This window comes from Temnothorax americanus, unplaced genomic scaffold, assembly GCF_048541705.1.
Source record: "Temnothorax americanus isolate GAGA-0224 unplaced genomic scaffold, ASM4854170v1 Scaffold75, whole genome shotgun sequence".
In the NCBI taxonomy this organism is placed as follows: domain Eukaryota; kingdom Metazoa; phylum Arthropoda; class Insecta; order Hymenoptera; family Formicidae; genus Temnothorax; species Temnothorax americanus.
In genome coordinates this window covers 261,038-284,981 of record NW_027509798.1, presented here as the reverse complement: position 1 = coordinate 284,981, position 23,944 = coordinate 261,038, and the positions used below count along the sequence as shown (strand labels likewise).

The window sequence follows — 23,944 nt, the reverse complement described above, 5'->3', positions numbered from 1 at the left end:
GTTATAAACATTTAAAAAATGACTCGCACCCCACTTTGAGATATCTCAAATCCGCTTGCGCCATCTTCTTCAGAATCGTTTGTAGTTGTTTGTAGTTCTTCTCTTTTCGTTTGTAGTTGCACCGTTTATATAAAAGTTACAACAATTTAAAAAAATAAAAAAACCTAATTTTGCCAATTTTGGAGATATCTCAAATCCGCTTGCGCCATCTTCTTCAGAATCGTTTGTAGTTGTTTGTAGTGCTTTTCTTTTCGTTTGTAGTTGCACCGTTTCAAAGTTATTATATTTTTGCAATAAACAAAAAGTGTAGCTTTGCCAATTTTGGAGATATCTCAAATCCGCTTGCGCCATCTTTTTCCGAGTCGTTTGTAGTTGTTTGTAGTGCTTTTCTTTTCGTGTGTAGTTGCACCGTTCCAAAGTTATATTTTTGCAATAAACAAAAAATGTGATTTTGCCAATTTTGGAGATATCTCAAATCCGCTTGCGCCATCTTCTTCAGAATCGTTTGTAGTTGTTTGTAGTGCTTTTCTTTTCGTTTGTAATTAAACCGTTTAAAAGTTATTACATTTTTGCAATAAACAAAAAGTATAACTTTGCCAATTTTGGAGATATCTCAAATCCGCTTGCGCCATCTTCTTCAGAGTCGTTTGTAGTTGTTTGTAGTGCTTTTCTTTTCATTTGTAGTTGCACCGTGCAGCCGGCAGCTGCATTGGCGACGACCAACGACGACACAAAGAGACAACCCAGGATCATGGGGGATGTAGTGTTGCCACACCCCTTGGTGAAATACGATCAGGGAGAAAAGGGGTACAGACTGGCGTCACCACCCGGAGACAATGATGGACGAGCCAGCCCGGAGATTATACAGGCCCAGCGGCGTGTAGTCCGGGCGGCAAAGTTGAACGTAGCGACAATGGCGGAGCGATTGAGCGCTATGCGACGCGGGGCGACCATTTGAGGCGCCATATGCGTAAAAATGTAGATAATAGAATAAATAGGCTTAAGGATTAAAGATAGTAGATTAAGTGTCAAACTAGGCACAAGAAAGTAGATTTCTTATATTAGAGACATTCAGAGTTGCGTTTTGTTTTCCTGCACTTTTATTTGCGTTGCGTGGACGACAATTATGGTTTAAGTTTACGCGAACTCGCATCAAAGAGGAAAAATGCTTATTTTCGACAAATAAAGAGTTTAATATTGTCTTGATTAAATAAAGCTCTAAGTGTAATTTGTCCCGAATACCCAGCGAACACAAAACCGATGAGTTAAGAACAAAGATTAAAAAGAGCGGGGAGACTCACGTAGATAACCCCTGAAGGGATGAGAGCCACTGGCGCGCGGTAAAGGCGCGTTCACACGTACTAGGGGGTAACTAAATAGGCCGAACCACCGAGCGTATCGGGACAAAATTAACGCGGGCGAATCACGGAGATAAATAATAACGTAAAGCCACCAACAAAAGTCCGACAAAGTGTGCGAAAACGAAAATCGGCTTACCACGGGCGATGGTAAGCGCATCGGGTAAATAAACGACGCGAGCAATAAAGTTATGACGCGAGGGTAATTAGAACACCTCAAAAAGAGGATTACCGCGAAGAGATAACATAGCGAACTAATAGGTATCGAGATCGCCTTACCATGCTGGATGGTAAGAGAACCACGCGAACCACGAGGTCGCAGGACAAATTAAGGACGACATAGGGATAAGTAGGCCGCGAAAACACCATGGACATCGGCAACCGATAGGAGCAATGTGGAACTCGCGAAATCGAGTTACCAAAGAAAATGGTAAACGGATTGCACGGAGGAAAAGCCGGAGCGGTAAAATCGGAACAATAATACAACCGTCGCGGGCTAAGTAAACGAGCCCATACAGAACGATAGACCAATGTATGCGACAAGTGACCAGTGGCCGTACCACGAGGCTTCACGAAACAGCGAGCGAAGCGTTAGCTATAAGTAATCAATTGTAAACGCGGGGTCCCATCTGTACCGCGAAAATTAAGGATAAAATCCAGACGAACGAATAATTAATTACGAATTAATGGAAATGGGACACCGGGTAGATTCTCGAAGGAATGTTCGAGAAAGATGAAAAACTTGTTATTGCGAGAGCCATTATCCCGAATAATAGGAAGGCGAATAATAAGACACAATAGGCCTTTTGTTCGAGGCAACATCTGCCTCAAAGGAACGCGGAAGCGATGTGTGGCACCTGGCATTGTAAGGCAAACAGGTGTGCAACAGATGTGAAGAGGCGGAGCCACGCCGAAGTGGGGAGGCAGCTCCGAAGTCGGAAGCCCAAGCGAAGCCCAAGCATCGAGGATTCCGCGCTAGAGCTTCAACAAGTACAGTCGATTCGGTCTTGAGAACCTTACGATCAACACTTAGACTCTGCGTAACATATCCCGCGGTAGACGCGTTAAATCTTAAGTCGGTCACGCGAAATTTGTACAACCTGAATTAAAATAAAATAGATTATATTTTATTTGCTAAAAGAAATCAGAGTACTCAAATTTATTCGTGTGCGGGTAACCGGGAGGGCTCCATTTGCCTACAAAACGATTGCCTACAGGTTTGATTGCACACACTTATTGCACACAATCCCGATAACACACATTTCAAATTGCCTACAGAACGATTGCCTACAGACATTATTGCGCACATATTTCTTTGTCTACACGATCATATTGCGCACAGCGCATTGCACACACGACCGTATTGCACACAGCGCATTGCGCACACGACCGTATTGCACACAGCGCATTGCACACACGACCGTATTGCACACACGACCGTATTGCACACACGGCCGTATTGCACACACGGCCGTGTTGCACACACGACTGTGTTGTACACACGGCCGTGTTGCACACACGGTCGTATTGCACACACGGCCGTATTGCACACACGACCGTGTTGCACACACGACCGTATTGCACACACGGCCGTGTTGCACACTCGGCCGTATTGCACACACGGTCGTATTGCACACACGGCCGTATTGGAATATTGCAATGCTTTAGCTTTTTGTATTGTAGAAGACGATGGAAATGATGACGACGTTTACACCGAGTGATAACGGCTCGATTTACAGCGAAATTTGAATATCGATGATATAACTTAATTCGGCGTAAATCGGGCCGTGTAAACGTAGTCAATGCTGTAGCATTGATACACGCACTTCCGAAGGTTAGCGCTAGGTTGAAAATCCAATTGCCTGTGTTATTCCCTGTTCCTGTTGCCTGTACTTTTGTATTGCATTCAGCTTAAGGCTTCGGGATACTCACCGCAGCCATATTGGAATCGTGACGTCAGACGCGAGAAATAACACGCAGAGAATTTTGCGTGCCATTTCTACATAAAAAATTATTAAAAGTGTGTTAAAACGATCTGAAGTGTTTTTTTTTCTAATCAAATATCTTCGTTAAAAAATAGCACGCAAGAATTCTCCATGTATTATTTCTCGCCTCTGACGTCACGATTTTCAATATGGCTGATTAAGTATCAAAAGCCTTAAAACTGTTCTATTTTTATGTAGATATAGTTGTTGAAAAATCACATAATTATTACTCTTTATGAATTAAGCTAATATGGAAAAAGTCCGAAGTGCTCCTTATCCGATTTTGATAAGCTTTCAATATGTCGTTTTCTTAGATGAAAATAAGGGATACGTATTCTTTTGGTACATATCCAATCGTATGTTTAAAAGTTTAAAAAACTTCTTTCAAAAAGATCAAATTTTCTTTTTTGAGGTAAAAATATCTCTAAAACTATTTAATCTAAAAAAAAAATTGATACAAGTAATATACAAAAAAAAGTGCAAGGTATAAGAAACAAAAAAATTACTTATATGTTTCAAGTTCTGTGTAAGGATATGTCGTTTTATGTAGATATAACACGAATACATGTTGTATATTCTTTCCGACATTTTCGAAACTATTAAGACTCAGACGTATGCGGGAAAACGAGACGTACATATCGGACTCGCGTGGAAAAAATTCAGTTTGTTGTTATTCATCGAACGTCGTGTCCATTTTTGTATTTTTAAAAAATCTTTTCGGCGACTTTTTTCCATTTGACTTGACAACGCATCGAGCCTGAGTAATAAAGATAGCACGCTCGTCATACCTCGTAGATTCTGTTACTGCAGAATCTAACGCGATAAAATACAGAAGATACGATCGTCTCTATTTGGCGACAAGTCCTGTCCCGTGAAGATATGAATGCCGTGAGTTTAATATAGTTCTGTACCGTTGGGGAGAGAATCGTAGAAAAAATACGAAAGATGGAAACGAGGGTGAATTTGTCTCTTCTTTTTAGGTTCTCGTGCATCCTCGCATGAATGTCGACATCGAGCTTTGTACATTACCTTCAAGATCCGCGACTTCAGAAACGCCGGGATCACATTTTCATCGCGAATGTTAAATGCCCAAGATAGAATCGTATATCCTATAAAACGTCCCTCGTACGTTTCGGAAATAATTGCTCCGCTAAACGTGTCCCTCTTCTACAGTTCCCCAAAATATTAATACAGTCCTTATATCTCTGCGTACTAAGGGGAAAAAAAATTGGTGAGAATGTCGATGGTACATAAAAAAAAAAACCAAATACGCGCCATCGAAATGAGATGTTGTGAATTAAATATAAATGACGAAACGTACGAAGGGCGAGGTTTTATCTTATTCTAGCGTGGTACGTCAGCTAGGTGATCATGTGTTATGCGATATCCGCTGAAAGGTATTATATACACGCAATATAGTTACGGAGTAGCGTTCACATTTATCGTACAGATAGACAATATTAATCTGGATGTATTTCAAATTGCATACTTTGCTAAACAATTCCTATAATTATACTAACCGCTAGGTTAACTAAAAATTTTAATTTTTTTTACCGTTCAATCAACGTCATCGTAGAAAAATAAGTAGTCGTAGTATTAATAGTAGTAATAATAGTAATAGTATCAGTAATAATAGTAAATTACAGGCGAAAAGATCCATACTGATCGATAAAAAATTAGTCTATGGGCCTACACTCGACGAGCGATAACGCTTGTACAATACACTCGGTGAAACAGTATACTCGCACAAAGAGAAGAAACACAAAAAAATACAATGCACATAATATATAGACGCGTGTAAACAAAAAAAAGTAAAAAAAAAACTAAACGTTTGCAGCCCTTTTCTCCCCGCCGGTCGATCGATTGTTCAATCATTTCCGAAAGCCGATCGCTCCTCTCCTCGAAAAGGCACGAGAAATTGTAAATTCCAAGTCTCTTAGTCTCGTATCCGCAAGCTATAAGAAATCCGTGTGTCGTGTAGAAAAACTCCTACAAAGTATCATACGCGGGAAGGTTAAAAGTGAAGTCGTGAAGAAAATCGCAAGACATCGGCAAGACACTCGATAAAAAAAACTCGCCTCGGTTTCCCTTCAGTCCTTGCGCGATTATTAGCGTTGGACAACGCTGATTATTGATCCAATAGGGAGATCGATTGTGGTCGGCGACGCAACGGGAATGACAGCCGGGAGAAGCCGCCGCTTTACTAACAGAAACGGCATCCCCAGGTCGCCGTGTATCGCATTGACGAGTAAGTTAGAGAGGACGAGCGATCGTGGACTCGCTGATTTTTCGGTCTATGTAGATATAACACGAATACATGTTGTATATTCTTTCCGACAAAGTGGGCAAATGCGGTCTTCCAAATGTTCCTTGCAATTATTGCAAATGCATAAATGTCCACATGGGATAAATATATGAGTAGCATCGACGCTTAAGCACGTGCAGCATAAACCACGGTTACGTTCGCCTGGCGTTACTGGATCTATTGAAGTAGGATAGAAAGGTACATTGATTTGTTCGTCTTCTTGGCTGGTAATAAAACTGAAATCATCGTCCGGCACGCGAAAAACATTTTCGTTATCTGTAAAAAGTAATAAAATAAATAAATAAAAAGAAATATTATTGATAAGAATTGATAAGCTAATTGATAAGAAAATTGATCAGTGGCTCGATTCTTGAATTCATTCGCATGAGAAATGTATGCGAAAATTCTGCTCTTATAGAAACGTTGCAAGTTGATTGGTTAAAAATTATGCGATAGTCAACCGACTTGCAACTTTTCTAAGATCAACATTTGCGCATACGTCTCTTGCGAATGAATTCAAGAATCGAGCCCCACAGATACAAAAATATAGGAATTGTGTGCATACACATATACGCACACTGCAAATACAAGTGTGTTAGTTTTACACGCATAATAAACGTCTAAAAATGACATATTTGACTGAAGTTCTTTTTACACATTTTTAGACGTTTTAAATCACGTTATTTAATACGTTTGTGCTAAATGACATGATTTAAAACGGCAAGAAATGTGTAAGAAGAGTTTTAACTAAATAACACACTTGGATTTGCAGTGTCCACTCACCTTCATTTACATACGATGTTATTTCATTCTGGTCCTCATCGGATTCTAATGCATTCGAATTCTCCGTCAATTCATCCGTTCCTCTATTTTGTTGTTCAGTATTCGTCTGATCTGAAATAGTGATAAATGTTCTTATTTTTTTTTATCAGTTTTTTCGTTGATATATACAACAGTATCGCGCGTCGCGCGAATCAAGCATCATAAAAAATATAATTGATAATATCGATCAAACTACACTGACTTGTACGCATGTATAGGGCAGTATATTTAAATTATTTAGACTTAAAATTAAACGCTTATCAAAAATAATTACAAAAAAGTGCAATTACGCATTCATCATTGTAATATTTTTAAGAATAATTTGACGTTTAAAATTAATTTTGATTCAATTTTTTCGTGATAATTAATAGAATTCTGAAAAAAAATCATATTTAGTCTAGTTGGTAAAGTATATTATTATCGGTATCATTACGACAAATAAATTAACGTGCTTCAATTATGTCGGCTTGCTATACATGATTATATTTGTTACGGCAAAGTTCTTATTATATTTTATGAGATGTTAGTATAATTCTACACAAAATAACAAATATATTAACGGCAAATGACAAAAACATGTTATTTTTTTACCTTCTACGACTTCTTGGCGGCTTGGCGTTAATCTCGCGGGTCTTCCGCGCCGATTAAGAGGCCTGCCACGACCACGTCTACTTCCAATTGCAGGTTCAGCATTCAGCGTGAGGATATCGTCAGGTGCAGCTGTTAAAACAATGTAAGTATAATACACGTTTACGCGAGCGTTACTTCTGTAGTAACTTACGATAATTTCTTCGCGTAAATGGGATTTTGTAGTAACTTACGATAATTTACTCCGCGTAAACGAGTGAATTATCGTAAGTTACTACAGAAGTAACGCTAACGTAAAGTAACGTAAACGTAGTAATATAGTCTGATATAATGTAATGAAGCATGAAATATCTTGTAAAATATTTACTTCTCATTTATTTTTATATTTTTATGCACAAAAGATTAAATAAATAAGAAATAAATAAATCGATTAATATAAAAAAAATATAATTGCAATTAAAAAAAAACTTACAAGTTGCAATGTACAATTGCATACTTTTTTAAAATCAATTTTTTTTAAGACCAATTAGTTTATCTCATTATTTTACACAAAAGTATTAAGATAAGATCATCGAAAAGTAAATGTTCTATATGATATTTCATATAATATCTTGGAGCCTATTACGTATCTTTTCACGAGGTGAAAATGCAAATTTATTTTCTATTAGGGTGTAGCTGTCCTTTTCGTATTTTGTGAGAACCGCACGATGGATCTGTACAGTGCAATTTGGCGAAAGATAAAAGAACTCCGTCCAAATGCACTGCAAGGAGTGCAATTGGTCATCAACGATTACGAACGCGCGGCTATGACACGGCTGCAAGGGAGATTTTTCCGGAAGCACGATTAACCGGCTGCTGGTTTCATTTCAATCAGGCATGTATATAGCATCTACTATGGAATGACAAAAACAACGGGATTTATTTAGAATCTATAATTATTATAAAGTTTTTTATTGTTATAATTTATTTATTTGTTTCATTACTCTTTATATAGGCCGTATTAAGACGTTGGAGAGCTTTAGGTTTAACGGCAGCCCCTAGAAAGGTCCTCGGTCTTACTATGGCCTTACCGTTGGCACCGGCCGATGAGTTCGAAAGAGAATTGCAAGTAATTCAAGAGGAAGCTGATATGATATCGATAAAGTATCCGGCTGTGTTACAATTTACTGCTTATTTGAGACGTACTTGGCTTCCTTTAAAACAAGAAGTCTGTATTTGGTACACCAATACGGACGAACAATTTTGTGGAAAGTTTCCATCATACAATATATATACATATATATTTATATAAAAAAGAAGAATTTAAAAAAGAAGCAGTTTTTTACAGACTGAAAAATTGTATGATGAAAACTTTCCACAAAATTGTTCATTCGTATTGGTGTACCAAATACAGATGTGTGTGTGTGTGTGTGTGTGTGTGTGTGTACATATACATTGCGTGTATCTAGCATACATTCTATAGCAAAATATAGAATGAAATAACATCAAGGTGAATGCACACTGCAAATTCATGTGTGTTATTTAGCTAAAACTCTTCTTACACATTTCTTGCCGTTTTAAATCATGTCATTCAGCACAATTGAACGTATTAACTTTTAATTTAATGCGGCTAAACGTGTTAAATAACGTGATTTAACGTGTCATTTTTAGACGTTTATTATGCGTGTAAAACTAACACACTTGTATTTGCAGTGTGCGTATATGTGTATGCACACAATTCCTATATTTTTGTGTACGCTATTCGATAGATACGGAACTGAAATTTACTTTAATTCCCACGTGAAGACGACAATAATACTTCTAATAACTCTACGCCCTTTTATCTCGGGACCGATCGCTATAATATATGTTGTTCGTGCGTCGTTACGTAACGCCAACAAGACTCTGCCCGGCACTGTCGTCCCCGCTCGTCATCCTGAGTATATTGGCGGGAGCGCTGATTGGTCGAAGCTCGAGCCCGACCATTGGTTACGGCGCATCGGTAGTGACGTCATCTTAGTAACCCGGCGGAAGGCCCGTATTCGCCGCGGGTCCTTGAAATATCGCTTACATTCGGCCCTTCCTGTCAAGGATGCCTGTCCCTAGGCATCAAGGAGTTCTTCGTTGGAAAGCAAACCGAATTAACTAGATGTCCTTGGTCTGGAAATTCTTAGGGTTGATACCTCACTTCCACTAGTTGGCACAACAATAGTCCAATTTATGCTTTATGAAGACCATAACTAATTATCAGTCCGGCCATTATCATCATCTGTAAATAATAATCATTAACAGTTACTGTGTCGTATAGCGGTCGTGTTATGTCTCATTCCTACAACCCTTTGACTACACATGCTCAACAACCAAAATCTGTACATGGCCGGTTACTTCTTATAATTTCCAATGGCCCAGCTCGTTGTACTGTTACATAAATATATAATTTCCAACTGCCAGCTCATTGTACTGTTACAACAATATATAATTTCCAACGGCCTAGCTCGTGTACTGTTACATCAATATATAATTTCCAACTGCCAGCTCATTGTACTGTTACAACAATATATAATTTCCAACGGCCTAGCTCGTGTACTGTTACATCAATATATAATTTCCAACGGCCTAGCGCGCTGTACTGTTACATCAACAATGGCACCCAGTACCAACAATACTTTGTAATTTCCAATGGCCTGACGCCTTGTACTATTACATCAACAATGGCACCCAGTACCAACAATACTTTGTAATTTCCAACGGCCTGACGCCTTGTACTATTACATCAACAATGGCACCCAGTACCAACAATACTTTGTAATTTCCAACGGCCTGACGCCTTGTACTATTACATCAACAATGGCACCCAGTACCAACAATACTTTGTAATTTCCAACGGCCTGACGCCTTGTACTATTACATCAACAATGGCACCCAGTACCAACAATACTTTGTAATTTCCAACGGCCTGACGCCTTGTACTATTACATCAGCAAATCCAGCACCATGAACTAGAACAGCTAAATTCATTAATGTCAGCTGTGATCGCTAGCTCACCTTGTATCGTAATCCAGGGCTTCAGATTATCGGCGGCTGCAACCGTCCGACCTCTCTTTCGACCTTCTCTCAGATCCTCAACTTCGTACCGATCGTTAATCAGGACCTTGTGAATCCGGAATGGTCCCTTGAACTTTGGGTGCAGTTTCCTGCTACTCCCGGTGGCAGGGTCACTCGTGATCCGTACCAGGACCAGGTCGCCCTTTTTATACAGTTTGGCATCTCGGCGCGTCTTGTCGTACCGCACCTTCTGCTCCTGCTGCTTCAGGTCGATGTGCATTTTCATGTCATCACGCAATTCCGCCAAGTCCAATCGATGTACGACATCCTGGATTTCCGTTAGGAAACGGGCCTCCGCCATGCCCCTTGTCTCACAACCAATGAGAGCCTTCATCGGGTTAGTGTTAATGCCCTTATTATGCATCGTGTTCAACGCACTTTGGATTGACTTTACTACCAAATCCCAATCAGCTGGGTCCTGTCCTGCCGTAGTGGCGGCCAGTGCCTGTACAATAGTCTTATTGTACCTCTCGCATTGCCCATTGGCCCTTGGAGTGGCTACCGCGTTTAACACATGTTTGACGCCATATGTATTGCAGAACGTCCGGAATGACTGGGACGTGAATGCGGTCCCCCGATCGCTGATTATCCTGGAAGGAACTCCAAATAGATAAAACAGATTAGTCAAAATCTTTACAACGTATTGCGTCTTCTGACTCTTTACTGCCTCAATGACAGTGAACTTCGTGAATGCGTCTACTATTACCAACAGGAATTTGTGATGTCTCCGACTGGTTTCGAATGGTCCCACATGATCAAGATGTAACGTGTGAAAAGGTATTGGTATCTTTTCAATGATGTTTAGCTTACACTGCTTTTTGCCGGCAGGCTGCTTATAATAAGCACAATTTAGACAAGCCTTGACGTACTTTGCTACGAACCGTCTCATACCGGCAAACCAATAGTTCCTTTGGATACGCTCCAACGTCTTCTCGGCCCCCATGTGGCCAGCGTCATCGTGGCACAGCCTGCAGACCTGCATACGTGCCATTCGTGGTACCACCCACGTTTTACCGCGATCTCCCAGACATCGATACAGCTTGCCATCCTGCAGCACGTATTCGTCGAAGTAATGCTTAGCTTCGCCTATTGGTTTTCCCTCCATCAATATAGTTCGAATGCGTGCCAGTTGCTCGTCCTGCAGCTGAGCAGCCAGTATCCAGTCACCTTCGGTAATGTCGACTTGCATGACTTCCAGCGTCAATGGCATCGGATTTCGGCTGAGTGCATCAGCATGCGCCATCCTCGTTCCAGCACGGTACTCAATCTCAAAGGTGTATTCTTGCACCTCCAACCACCATCTGGCTATCCTCGGCAACAGATCTCGCTTCGCAAATGTCGCCCGTACAGCATTACAATCGGTTACAACCTTGAATTGTACCCCCAGTACATACACCCTAAAATATCGCAACGCCAATACGACCGCCATCGTTTCCAGCTCATACGAATGGTAATGGCGCTGGTCCGCCGTTGTCTGTCTACTGAAGTAGGCTATCGCCACCATCTTATTATCTATTAATTGTAACAGAACTGCGCCCACACCGATGGCGCTCGCATCAGTGTGTACTTCCGTCGGCTTATCTGGATCGAAAATTGTTAACACCGGTCGCGTGGTCAATTTTTCTTTAATCGCATCGAACGCTTCCTTCTGTTCTTTCGCCCATACCCATGGTTCGTTCTTTCTCGTCAGTCTCGTTAACGGTTCCGCCATTGTCGCAAAACTAGCAATGAACCGCCTGAAATAACTCGCCAGTCCTATGAACTGTCGTACCTGTTTGACGCATCGAGGTGCTTCCATGCATAGCACCGCCTCAATTTTCCGACGTCCAGGTCGAACTCCTCGACTATTAATCTCTCTACCTAAATATTCTATAGACTCCGCAAAGAACGAACATTTCTTTAACTTAAGAGTTAAGTGATGAGCTCGGAATACTTCCAGTACTCGGCGCAACCGACTCATACCCTCTTCTATAGTCTTGGACGGTATAATTACATCATCCAAATACGGAAATGCTACTTCGTCTTTCAATACTTTATCCATCAATTCCTAAAAAGCTTCGGGCGCATTTGTTGGACCAAATGGCATCCGCAACCACTCATAGTGACTATCTGGCGTTATAAAAGCCGTTTTTTTTTCGATTGAGTCGTCCGCCATCGGTACCTGGTAGTATCCCGACGCTAAATCCAATCCCGTGAAATAACAACTACCGCCCAATTGATCTATTCGATCTTCGATCCGCTGCATAGGATACGGCTTTTTAATCGTAATTGCATTCAATTTCCGAAAGTCAATGCACATACGATATTCTCCATTGCTCTTCTTCACGAGCACGACCGGACTTGCGTATGGTGAATTTGATTCCCGAATTATGTTGTTTGCTAACAATTCGTCAACTATTTTTCTCAATACTCGTTTCTCAAATTCAGCTAGCCGATACGGACGATATACTACAGGTACATCCGATGTACATTGTATCCTAAACGAGATAGTATTCGTCTTACCTAAATCCTTCATTGAGGATGACACGCAATCCTCGAATTCTCGAATTAAATCGACACATTGTCGTCGCGCCGCTTTGCCAATGGGGCCCACACGTATCGAACCTTCCATTGCCACATCTAAGAAGCTCACACCGACTATATTTTCCGGTAATTGTTTAAATAACAATTCCTTTCCGCGTTTGATCGTTACTACGTGTTCCTGTTCCAGAAAATCGCGACCGACAATAATATCATACGTCAGACAATCATTCGGTACAACGATTGCGTTGACATACGCTTTCGCATCCATTATTTTAATTTCGCATCGAACTGACCGATCGCTGGTCGCGGTTTGTCCCGCGAAACCTCGCAATACAATATTAGGCCTCGTTACAGCAGGCATTTTATATTTCTCTACAATTGCACTACGCACCAGGGTACAACCGCTCCCTGAGTCGATCAGTCCGTTTACATGATGTCCGTTAATCGTCAATTTCCGTTCGTACAAATTCGATTCCGGTCTGTTTTCGTCTACGATATTTACACGTTTTTCCTGCGGGCACTTGTTGACAAGATGCCCTCATCGTTTACACTTCTCGCATTTCACTCGCGGTTCGCTACATTCTCTCGCGAAGTGACCTTCTTTTCCGCAATTAAAACATTCCCGCGGCTTAGCATGCACATTCTCAACAGCCTTATCTGTTGATTTCGGATCGTCCTTATCAACATCCTTATCAACGTCCCGCCACTTACTCGATCGTCGCTGTCTCGAATATCGATCCTTCCGATCGCTTCCCTTTTTCCCTGTCGGCGTAACTTTATCGCTTTTTGGCGGTAACTCACTGAGGGATGTCATATACGCGTATAATTCGTTCGCGTCGCTAATCTGCGCGGAACGTACCGCTCTCGAAACATTTGCATCCGTTATTCCCCCAATTACTGCGTCGATCATATATTTGTCCGGTATTTTAATATCTAAACTACGTAATTTGCGCAATTTTTGGAAGCAGTAATCTCCCAGCGTCTGACCGGGAAGAGACTCGTAATTCGCGGCTTCCTTGAACAACTTTTGAAACGGAATAGACTTACGAAATTGTTGCGTTAACTCTTTTTTTGTGTTTCGCCACGTGACGGCCAGTCGCGGCCGGGCGTCATACCATTGCCTGGCATGCCCCTTCAATCGGCTCGGTATAAGCCTCATAACCGATCGATCATCCCAATCGTATTGTTCCGCCAAGTCGTCCACATGCTCGATCCATTTTTCTATCGTAAGCTCATCCTTTGCTGGGTCGAACGTCGGGATCATCGCCTCGTCTCCTCGCTGGATGCACGAGCGACGCCCCTGTGACCGACGATCTAACCTTTCCACGAGGCGCTCGAGCCTCACTACTCGCTCGTCGGTATCGTTGCTTCCGTCATCTCTTGACGAATTCACCGAGGACGAACGACGCCTCTTATTTCCTCGCGCTTCGTCTTCCGAGTCACGACTCGAATTTCTTCTTCGCACCCCATTTTCCGAATCGCGACGCGACTTCCTTCCTCGCGCCTCTTTTCCCGACTCGCGATGCGACTTATGGCGGCCCATTGTTCTACCGTCCGATTTCGTCAGAATTCCCGAACTTCTACTTCGGCACGTGTGTGAATCCCGCTTCTGATATGTACGCTATTCGATAGATACGGAACTGAAATTTACTTTAATTCCCACGTGAAGACGACAATAATACTTCTAATAACTCTACGCCCTTTTATCTCGGGACCGATCGCTATAATATATGTTGTTCGTGCGTCGTTACGTAACGCCAACAAGACTCTGCCCGGCACTGTCGTCCCCGCTCGTCATCCTGAGTATATTGGCGGGAGCGCTGATTGGTCGAAGCTCGAGCCCGACCATTGGTTACGGCGCATCGGTAGTGACGTCATCTTAGTAACCCGGCGGAAGGCCCGTATTCGCCGCGGGTCCTTGAAATATCGCTTACATTTGTATCTGTGGGGCTCGATTCTTGAATTCATTTGCAAGAGACGTATGCGCAAATATTGATCTTAGAAAAGTTGCAAGTCGGTTGACTATCGCATAATTTTTAACCAATCAACTTGCAATGTTTTTTTAAGAGCAGAATTTTCGCATACATTTCTCATGCGAATGAATTCAAGAATCAAACCCCTGATCAATTTTCTTATCAATTAGCTTATCAATTCTGGTATCAATAATATTTCTTTTTATTTATTTATTTTATTACTTTACAGAGAGAGATAACGAAAATATTTTTCGCATGTGGACATTTATGCATTTGCAATAATTGCAAGGAACATTTGGAAGACCGCATTTGCCCACTTTGTCGGAAAGAATATACAACATGTATTCGTGTTATATCTACATAGACCGAAAAAGCAGCGAGTCCACGATTGCTTGTCCTCTCTAACTTACTCGTCAATGCGATACACGGCGACCTGGGGATGCCGTTTCTGTTAGTAAAGCGGCGGCTTCTCCCGGCTGTCATTCCCGTTGCGTCGCCGACCACAATCGATCTCCCAATTGGATCAATAATCAGCGTCGTCCAACGCTAATAATCGCGCAAGGACTAAAGGGAAACCGGGGCGAGTTTTTTTTATCGAGTGTCTTGCCGATGTCTTGCGATTTTCTTCACGACTTCACTTTTAACCCTCCCGCGTATGATACTTTGTAGGAGTTTTTCTACACGACACACGGATTTCTTATAGCTTGCGGATACGAGACTAAGAGACTTGGAATTTACAATTTCTCGTGCCTTTTCGAGGAGAGGAGCGATCGGCTTTCGGAAATGATTGAACAATCGATCGACCGGCGGGGAGAAAAGGGCTGCAAACGTTTAGTTTTTTTTTTACTTTTTTTCGTTTACACGCGTCTATATATTATGTGCATTGTATTTTTTTGTGTTTCTTCTCTTTGTGCGAGTATACTGTTTCACCGAGTGTATTGTACAAGCGTTATCGCTCGTCGAGTGTAGGCCCATAGACTAATTTTTAATCGATTAGTATGGATCTTTTCGCCTGTAATTTACTATTATTACTGATACTATTACTATTATTACTACTATTAATACTACGACTACTTTTTTTCCTACGATGACGTTGATTGAACGGTAAAAAAAATTAAAATTTTTAGTTAACCTAGCGGTTAGGATAAATATAGGAATTGTTTAGCAAAGTATGCAATTTGAAATACATCCAGATTAATATTGTCTATCTGTACGATAAATGTGAACGCTACTCCGTAACTATATTGCGTGTATATAATACCTTTTAGCGGATATCGCATAACACATGACCACCTAGCTGACGTACCACGCTAGAATAAGATAAAACCTCGCCCTTCGTACGTTTCGTCGTTTATATTTAATTCACGGCATCTCATTTCGATGGCGCGTATTTGTTTTTTTTTTTTATGTACTATCGACATTCTCACCAATTTTTTTTCCCTTAGTACGCAGAGATATAAGGACTGTATTAATTTTTTGGGGAACTGTAGAAAAGGGACACGTTTAGCGGAGCAATTATTTCCGAAACGTACGAGGGACGTTTTATAGGATATACGATTCTATCTTGGGCATTTAACATTCGCGATGAAAATGTGATCCCGGCGTTTCTGAAGTCGCGGATCTTGAAGGTAATGTACAAAGCTCGATGTCGACATTCATGCGAGGATGCACGAGAACCTAAAAAGAAGAGACAAATTCACCCTCGTTTCCATCTTTCGTATTTTTTCTACGATTCTCTCCCCAACGGTACAGAACTATATTAAACTCACGGCATTTATATCTTCACGGGACAGGACTTGTCGCCAAATAGAGACGATCGTATCTTCTGTATTTTATCGCGTTAGATTCTGCAGTAACAGAATCTACTAGGTATTACGAGCGTGCTATCTTTATTACTCAGGCTCGATGCGTTGTCAAGTCAAATGGAAAAAAGTCGCCGAAAAGATTTTTTAAAAATACGAAAATGGACACGACGTTCGATGAATAACAACAAACTGAATTTTTTCCACGCGAGTCCGATATGTACGTCTCGTTTTCCCGCATACGTCTGTAACGATGCACCCCCACACATGCATCATTCCCGGCGAAGAACTGCCGGATGCCGCCCGACAATCTCCATCAGGCGAGGAAAGGGCGCGGTGCGCCCACCTTATTTTTAAACGACTTAACTCCGATCGTGTGCGCGGCACTCCGCCGCACCGACATCTTCCCGGGTCTCCGACAGAAACCGAGGGGAGCCGAGCGCCTCCGAGCGCGAGCACGCTTACCGCCACGCCGATTCCGCTCCGCTCCGCCGGCGGCGCGGCTCACGCGGGAATCGGCCTCCCCTCCCTAGCGTACCACCCGGGCGAGTATAAAATACCGGCGCCGCGACAGGTAGACACTCCGATCCGAGTCTAGCTACCTGTGCTCCGCTACTCTCGGAGACAAGTACCTTTCCGCTTCCTAGGCCAGCTTACGAAACGGGGTACAGCGTTCTGTGCCTCGTTCGAGAGTTCTCGAGCGCTGACCGCCTTCCTACCCGGAACACCCCGTCTGCCACGGTAACCAGGGGTCGAGCGTGCTCGGCCTCTCGACAAGAGTTCTTGCCGCCGGAACAGTCGGACCTCCTCGTCAACCGATCGACCAGCCTAGCCCCTGGCCGTTCGTTTTCCTTCCCACCGCGCCGCGTAATTAACACCGGATCGTATCACGAGAAAGAAACCGCGCCGGATAACATACACGCGCCCGCGCCGCGAATCTCGCGCCGCGGGCCGACCAGCCATTGGCCGGCTTAAAGGCCCGTTCGCACGCGTACCGCATCGCGCCGGTACGGACCACCTGATTCGCGTCCGCCGCATACACCGAATGCGTTGTAATTATCGCGGCCGTCTTATAGCATATAATCCGCCCGCGTCCGCCGCATAAACCGAATGTGTTCCCGTAATTTGCAATTATTGCGACCGTCTTATAGAATATAATCGCCCGCGTCCGCCGCATAAACCGAATGCGTTTCTGTACTTTGTAATTACCGCGACCGTCGTCTAGATTATAAACCGCCCGCGTTAGCCGCATGGTCCGCATGCATCTCCGTTGTAACTATCGCGACAGTCTGTTGTAATTGAACCATCGTAATAAACCACGTTCCATATCAGAACTGCCTTCTGTCTCTGGGCCTACCATCGAACTCCTGGTCCGGCGAGCTAGTCCGCGTTCGATATAAACAGCCAAAAGGCAGGCCGTTATATGTGCCTCCGATCGTCATACAGCCGCCGGGATCGCTCCTCGCGCCGACAACGACCGGCCCGCTGTCGGCTCCGGCAACACCGTACGAAGTTTTTTTTCCGGCGGTAAGCGATCGCCCGGCCGGATTCCCCGGTCAAGTCGTGGATCAAATAAGAAAATGGGGGTGCCATTTTGATGGCAAAGATCCCGTCGCGTTTCTCGAGCGGCTAGAAGAACTTAAAGACGCGTACCAGATTTCCGGCGCGCAAATACTGGCGGGGCTTCCGGAGTTACTTAAGGGCGACGCGCTTCTTTGATACCGGAATAACCGGCACACATGGCAGGGCTGGGAGGACTTCCACGCCGATTTCCGCGAGTATTACCTCCCGCGACGATACCGCGCTCAACTCATTCGCGAAATACAGACGCGAATGCAGCGACCGGACGAACCGTACCGCAAATTTGCCACCGAAATGCTCACCATGATGCGCCGAGCGACCGGGTTCACAGAGGAAGACCGGCTCGACGCGCTCTACGATAACATGCACCCGCGGTACCAGCTCTACCTCCGACGCGATTCCGTCACCCGGACGCGCGAGATCCTGCGCCAGGCGGAGGAGTTCGAGCGCATAAAAGAGCGGACTCGCGCGCGACAGCCTGCCGCCCCGCAACCCGCGCTCGCCGCTACCGCATACGACCGACACGAGTGTTGCTGGCGCTGTAAACAGCGCATGCACACTCGTTTTGATTGCCGCCGGCCACCCAAACGGTTTTGCTCACAATGTGGGCGGGACGGCGTGTTTACGCGTGATTGTCACCCGCCGTCGAGAAATGCCGCGCGGGCCGGGGAAGAGGCGGCCGCCCCCCGGTCCTCCGCATAACGTACAAACCGCGTCCGCACCTGAGCGTCCGCGTAGCGGACCAAACGTTCGACGCTCTCTTAGACACCGGGTCCGAAGCCTCCTTCGTGAACGCGAGCACCGCGGAAACGTTGGCGGCAAACTTCACAATCACGACAATTACCGGGCGGGTATATCTCGCCGATGGGACGCGCGCGGACATCCCAAGTTTAATTACGTTCCCCGTGACCGTACAAGGACGCATGTTTTGGCACCGGTTCCAAATCATGCCCAAGCTAGACTGCGACATGTTGATAGGCGTAGACCTGTGGGGCAAAATGGATTTCGCCATTCCGCCCCCGCCGCCGCCCAGCGCCGACACGATAACAGCCACCGTCGGGGGCATTCACGAGGAGGATGCGGCGACCGAGGAGGACCGCCTCCGCCGTTTTCTGGCAGACGAACTCGCGAAGTTCGAAGGGGTGCAGGGCCCCACGGACCGCGGGGAACATATAATCCGCGTAAAAACCGACCGCCCGGTTAAGCAGAGGTATCGACCGCGGAACCCGGCGATGCAGGCGATCATAGACGCAGAAGTCGAAAAAATGCTGCAGGACGGCATCATCGAGCCGTCGCACAGCGCCTGAAGCTCGCCGATCGTGATCGCACGAAAAAAAGACGGCAAACCGCGTTTTTGCATTGATTTCCGCTGGGTTAACGAGCTTACCGAAAAAGACGCGTATCCACTACCGCAAATCACCGCGACGCTAGATAGATTACGGGGGGCTCGGTACCTGTCAACCCTCGATCTAAAAAACGGGTACTGGCAGGTGCCCCTCGCGCCGGAGAGCCGACCCGTAACCGCGTTTACGGTCCTCGGCAAAGGGCTGATGCAATTCCGGGTTATGCCGTTCGGCTTGCATTCGGCCCCGGCGACTTTTCAGCGCTTGCTCGACTCGATCCTCGGTCCCGAATTATGGCCGCACGTGTTCGTATACTTGGACGACATCGTGATCGCCACTGAAACGTTCGAGGAGCACCTACGCGTTATGCGCGAAGTTTTCCGCCGACTCCGAGCCGCGAAGCTAAAGATTAACCCGGAAAAATGCCGTTTCTGTACCGACCGTATAAAGTATCTCGGCCACATCGTCGACCGCGACGGCATCCGCACCGACCCGGACAAGGTTAGCGCCGTCACGAACTGGCCCGTGCCCCAGAACGTACGACACATCCGACAATTTTTAGGACTCGCGAGCTGGTACCGCCGGTTCATTAAAGACTTCGCCACCCTCGCCGCGCCGCTCACCGCGCTGACACGCAAGCAGGCCCGATGGGCCTGGGGGGAGGCCGAGCAGAACGCGTTCGACACACTCAAACGCACGCTGACCACCGCGCCGGTCCTCGCCTGCCCGGACTTTACGCGGCAATTTCACTTTCAGACGGACGCCAGCACCACGGGTCTGGGAGCCGTACTCACGCAGTACTTTCCGGAGGGCGAGCGTGTCATCGCGTACGCTAGCCGCACATTGAATCACGCCGAGCGAAACTATAGCGCTACCGAACTGGAGTGTTTGGAAGTCGTATGGGGAATTAGGCGGATGCGCGATTACCTCGAGGGGTACCGGTTCACGGTGATCACGGATCACCAATCGTTAAAGTGGCTACAGAAACTAGAGTCGCCGTCCGGCCGATTAGGACGTTGGTCCTTTGAATTGCAGCAGTACGACTTCGACGTTAAATACCGTAAAGGGACACTGAACAAGGTGGCGGACGCGCTGTCGAGGCAATCCGAGCTCCTCAGCGTCACCGCCCCGAAGTGCCCATGGTATACGCGCATGTGGCATGCAGCCGAAACCGCGCCACACGAGGCGCCCGATTTCCGAATAGACCAGGGCCGACTGTGGAAGCACGTGCTCCTCAGTCTCGATTTTAAAGATACACCGGCAGACGAACAGTGGAAAGAGTGCGTGCCGAAGGACCAACGCCCCGAGATTCTCGCGCGTTACCACGACGCCCCGACCGCCGGCCACTTGGGGATCGTCAAAACGATCGCGCGAATCGCGCAACGATTTTACTGGCCCGGCATGTTCCGCGATATCGCACGGTACGTCCGCGAATGCGCGACCTGTCTCGCGCATAAGGTTGCGCAGGAAAAACCAGCCGGCCAACTGCATCCGACCGCCCTCAAACGACCATGGCAACAGGTCACCATCGACCTCGTCGGTCCGTTGCCACGATCCGCCGCCGGGCACATATGGTTGCTCAATATGCAAGACCGTTTTACGAAATGGGTCGAGCTCCGCCCGCTACGACGCGCCACCGCGCCCGCGATTGTAAAGCATATTACCGAAACCATTATCCTCCGACACGGCTGTCCGGAGGAGATTCTTTCGGACAATGGTACGCAACTAAAGTCAAAACAACTCGCGCAACTACTAAACGAGTGCGGTATCCGACAACGTTTCACGCCGGCATACGCACCCCACTGCAACCCCGTAGAAAGAACTAATCGCGTCATTAAAACGATGATCGCGCAGTACGCCAAGAAACATAAAACGTGGGACGAGCACCTGCCAGAACTCCAGTTCGCGTATAACACCGCAACGCACGACGCGACCGGTTAAACACCCGCGTTTTTAAATCACGGCCGCGAATTACGCCGCCCCGGGGAAAATGGCCTACCGTCCGCGGCCGGCCCGGCCACCCCGGTACACCGTCGTTTGAACAAGGCGTACGAGCTCGTGCGCGTTCAATTAGCCCGCGCCTTCCAACGCCAGGAGAAACATTACAATCTCCACCGCCGGGACTGGCGACCGCGAATCGGGGAATGGGTGTGGAAGCGCGACTGGCCCCTGTCTAACAAAGAAGCCGCATTCAACGCGAAGCTCGCTCCAAAATTTAGCGGTCCGCTCGAAGTTCGTCGCATCATCTCGCCAGTAATAGTCGACCTCCGTAGCCGCCAGGGAAAATGGTACCGTCACGTGCATGTACAGGATCTCAAACGCGCGCCCACCGATACGACACCCGTCGTACACGATCCCGACCTGGAAAGGGAACCCGCCGACGAAACCGCCGCCGCGACCGTACGTTACGAATCCACGCCGACGACGCGCGCTGAAACGGTTAGCGCCGACAAAAATATTATTGTCAGGTACCGTGAATATTATTGTCAACGTGTAAGATCACCGTGGAATATTATTGTCACGCCGAACAAAATAAAGATGGTACGACCTTCCCCCCCGGATAAGCCAGGAAACCCGGCGACGATAGGAAGCGAGCGAACAACGCGGCCACCGATCTGTCAGATCAACTGTCACCATGACGGAAGACACAGCGACGGAGCAAGCTACGGAGCGAAATATCCTGCAAGAGATCGAGGAAATCCTGAGAGAGGACCCCGAGCCGTACGATCCCGCCAACCCCGGGATCGGGCACGGGTGGGCCACGCTATACCGCGGCGATCCCGAGCCCACGCCGCCACCAACGCCGGAGAGACCCGCACCTCCACGGACGTGGCCTCGCATCGGCACCATCGTGCAGAGATCCGACGCAGCCAACAGAGCGAAACAAGCGTGGCTGATCACGCCGCCGCCACCGCTACCCCGGCGACTGCAACCGCGCAATACGGCACCGCTAAGGCCACGACCAGCCCTCAACCCGGCCCGAGTGATGGGCCCGCTGCCACCGCCGCCGATGCCGATCATCGTCGCGCCCGGGATTACCGTGGACGTGCCACATTTCGCACGCCACGTCTCCCGCGAATACAAAGCCCGACTCGGAAATAGGCGCTGGCACATCCGATTTAATGGAGATGGGTCAATTCGATGGATTAAGGAGAAATCCCAGGGCACCACGGGGTAGGTCCAGCCAAGGTCAGCCGACTACCCCGACCGGCCATCAACGCCTGCCTCAAAGTTCAGGCATACTAAGGGGGGGGTGATGTAACGATGCACCCCCACACATGCATCATTCCCGGCGAAGAACTGCCGGATGCCGCCCGACGATCTCCATCAGGCGAGGAAAGGGCGCGGTGCGCCCACCTTATTTTTAAACGACTTAACTCCGATCGTGTGCGCGGCACTCCGCCGCACCGACATCTTCCCGGGTCTCCGACAGAAACCGAGGGGAGCCGAGCGCCTCCGAGCGCGAGCACGCTTACCGCCACGCCGATTCCGCTCCGCTCCGCCGGCGGCGCGGCTCACGCGGGAATCGGCCTCCCCTCCCTAGCGTACCACCCGGGCGAGTATAAAATACCGGCGCCGCGACAGGTAGACACTCCGATCCGAGTCTAGCTACCTGTGCTCCGCTACCCTCGGAGACGAGTACCTTTCCGCTTCCTAGGCCAGCTTACGAAACGGGGTACAGCGTTCTGTGCCTCGTTCGAGAATTCTCGAGCGCGGACCGCCTTCCTACCCGGAACACCCCGTCTGCCACGGTAACCAGGGGTCGAGCGTGCTCGGCCTCTCGACAAGGGTTCTTGCCGCCGGAACAGTCGGACCTCCTCGTCAACCGATCGACCAGCCTAGCCCCTGGCCGTTCGTTTTCCTTCCCACCGCGCCGCGTAATTAACACCGGATCGTATCGCGAGAAAGAAACCGCGCCGGATAACATACACGCGCCCGCGCCGCGAATCTCGCGCCGCGGGCCGATCAGCCATTGGCCGGCTTAAAGACCCGTTCGCACGCGTACCGCATCGCGCCGGTACGGACCACCTGATTCGCGTCCGCCGCATACACCGAATGCGTTGTAATTATCGCGGCCGTCTTATAGCATATAATCCGCCCGCGTCCGCCGCATAAACCGAATGTGTTCCCGTAATTTGCAATTATCGCGACCGTCTTATAGAATATAATCCGCCCGCGTCCGCCGCATAAACCGAATGCGTTTCCGTACTTTGTAATTACCGCGACCGTCGTCTAGATTATAAACCGCCCGCGTTAGCCGCATGGTCCGCTTGCATCTCCGTTGTAACTATCGCGACAGTCTGTTGTAATTGAACCACCGTAATAAACCACGTTCCATATCAGAACTGCCTTCTGTCTCTGGGCCTACCATCGAACTCCTGGTCGGCGAGCTAGTCCGCGTTCGATATAAACAGCCAAAAGGCAGGCCGTTACACGTCTGAGTCTTAATAGTTTCGAAAATGTCGGAAAGAATATACAACATGTATTCGTGTTATATCTACATAAAACGACATATCCTTACAGAACTTGAAACATATAAGTAATTTTTTTGTTTCTTATACCTTGCACTTTTCTTTTGT

The 23,944-nt window shown here is 46.6% G+C and overlaps 1 protein-coding gene and 1 long non-coding RNA gene across 4 annotated transcripts in view; one reads left to right on the top strand and one right to left on the bottom strand.

Annotated features, from left to right (window-relative positions):
- Positions 1–23,944, bottom strand: part of LOC143906735 (uncharacterized) — a 109,866-nt gene that overhangs the window by 20,762 nt on the left and 65,160 nt on the right. The gene's annotated exons all lie outside the window — the stretch shown is intronic.
- LOC143906737 (uncharacterized) lies at positions 7,124–8,178 on the top strand. The gene is made up of 3 exons (XR_013259633.1): positions 7,124–7,203; positions 7,727–7,932; positions 8,053–8,178. It is a non-coding gene; the product is annotated as an uncharacterized LOC143906737 (long non-coding RNA).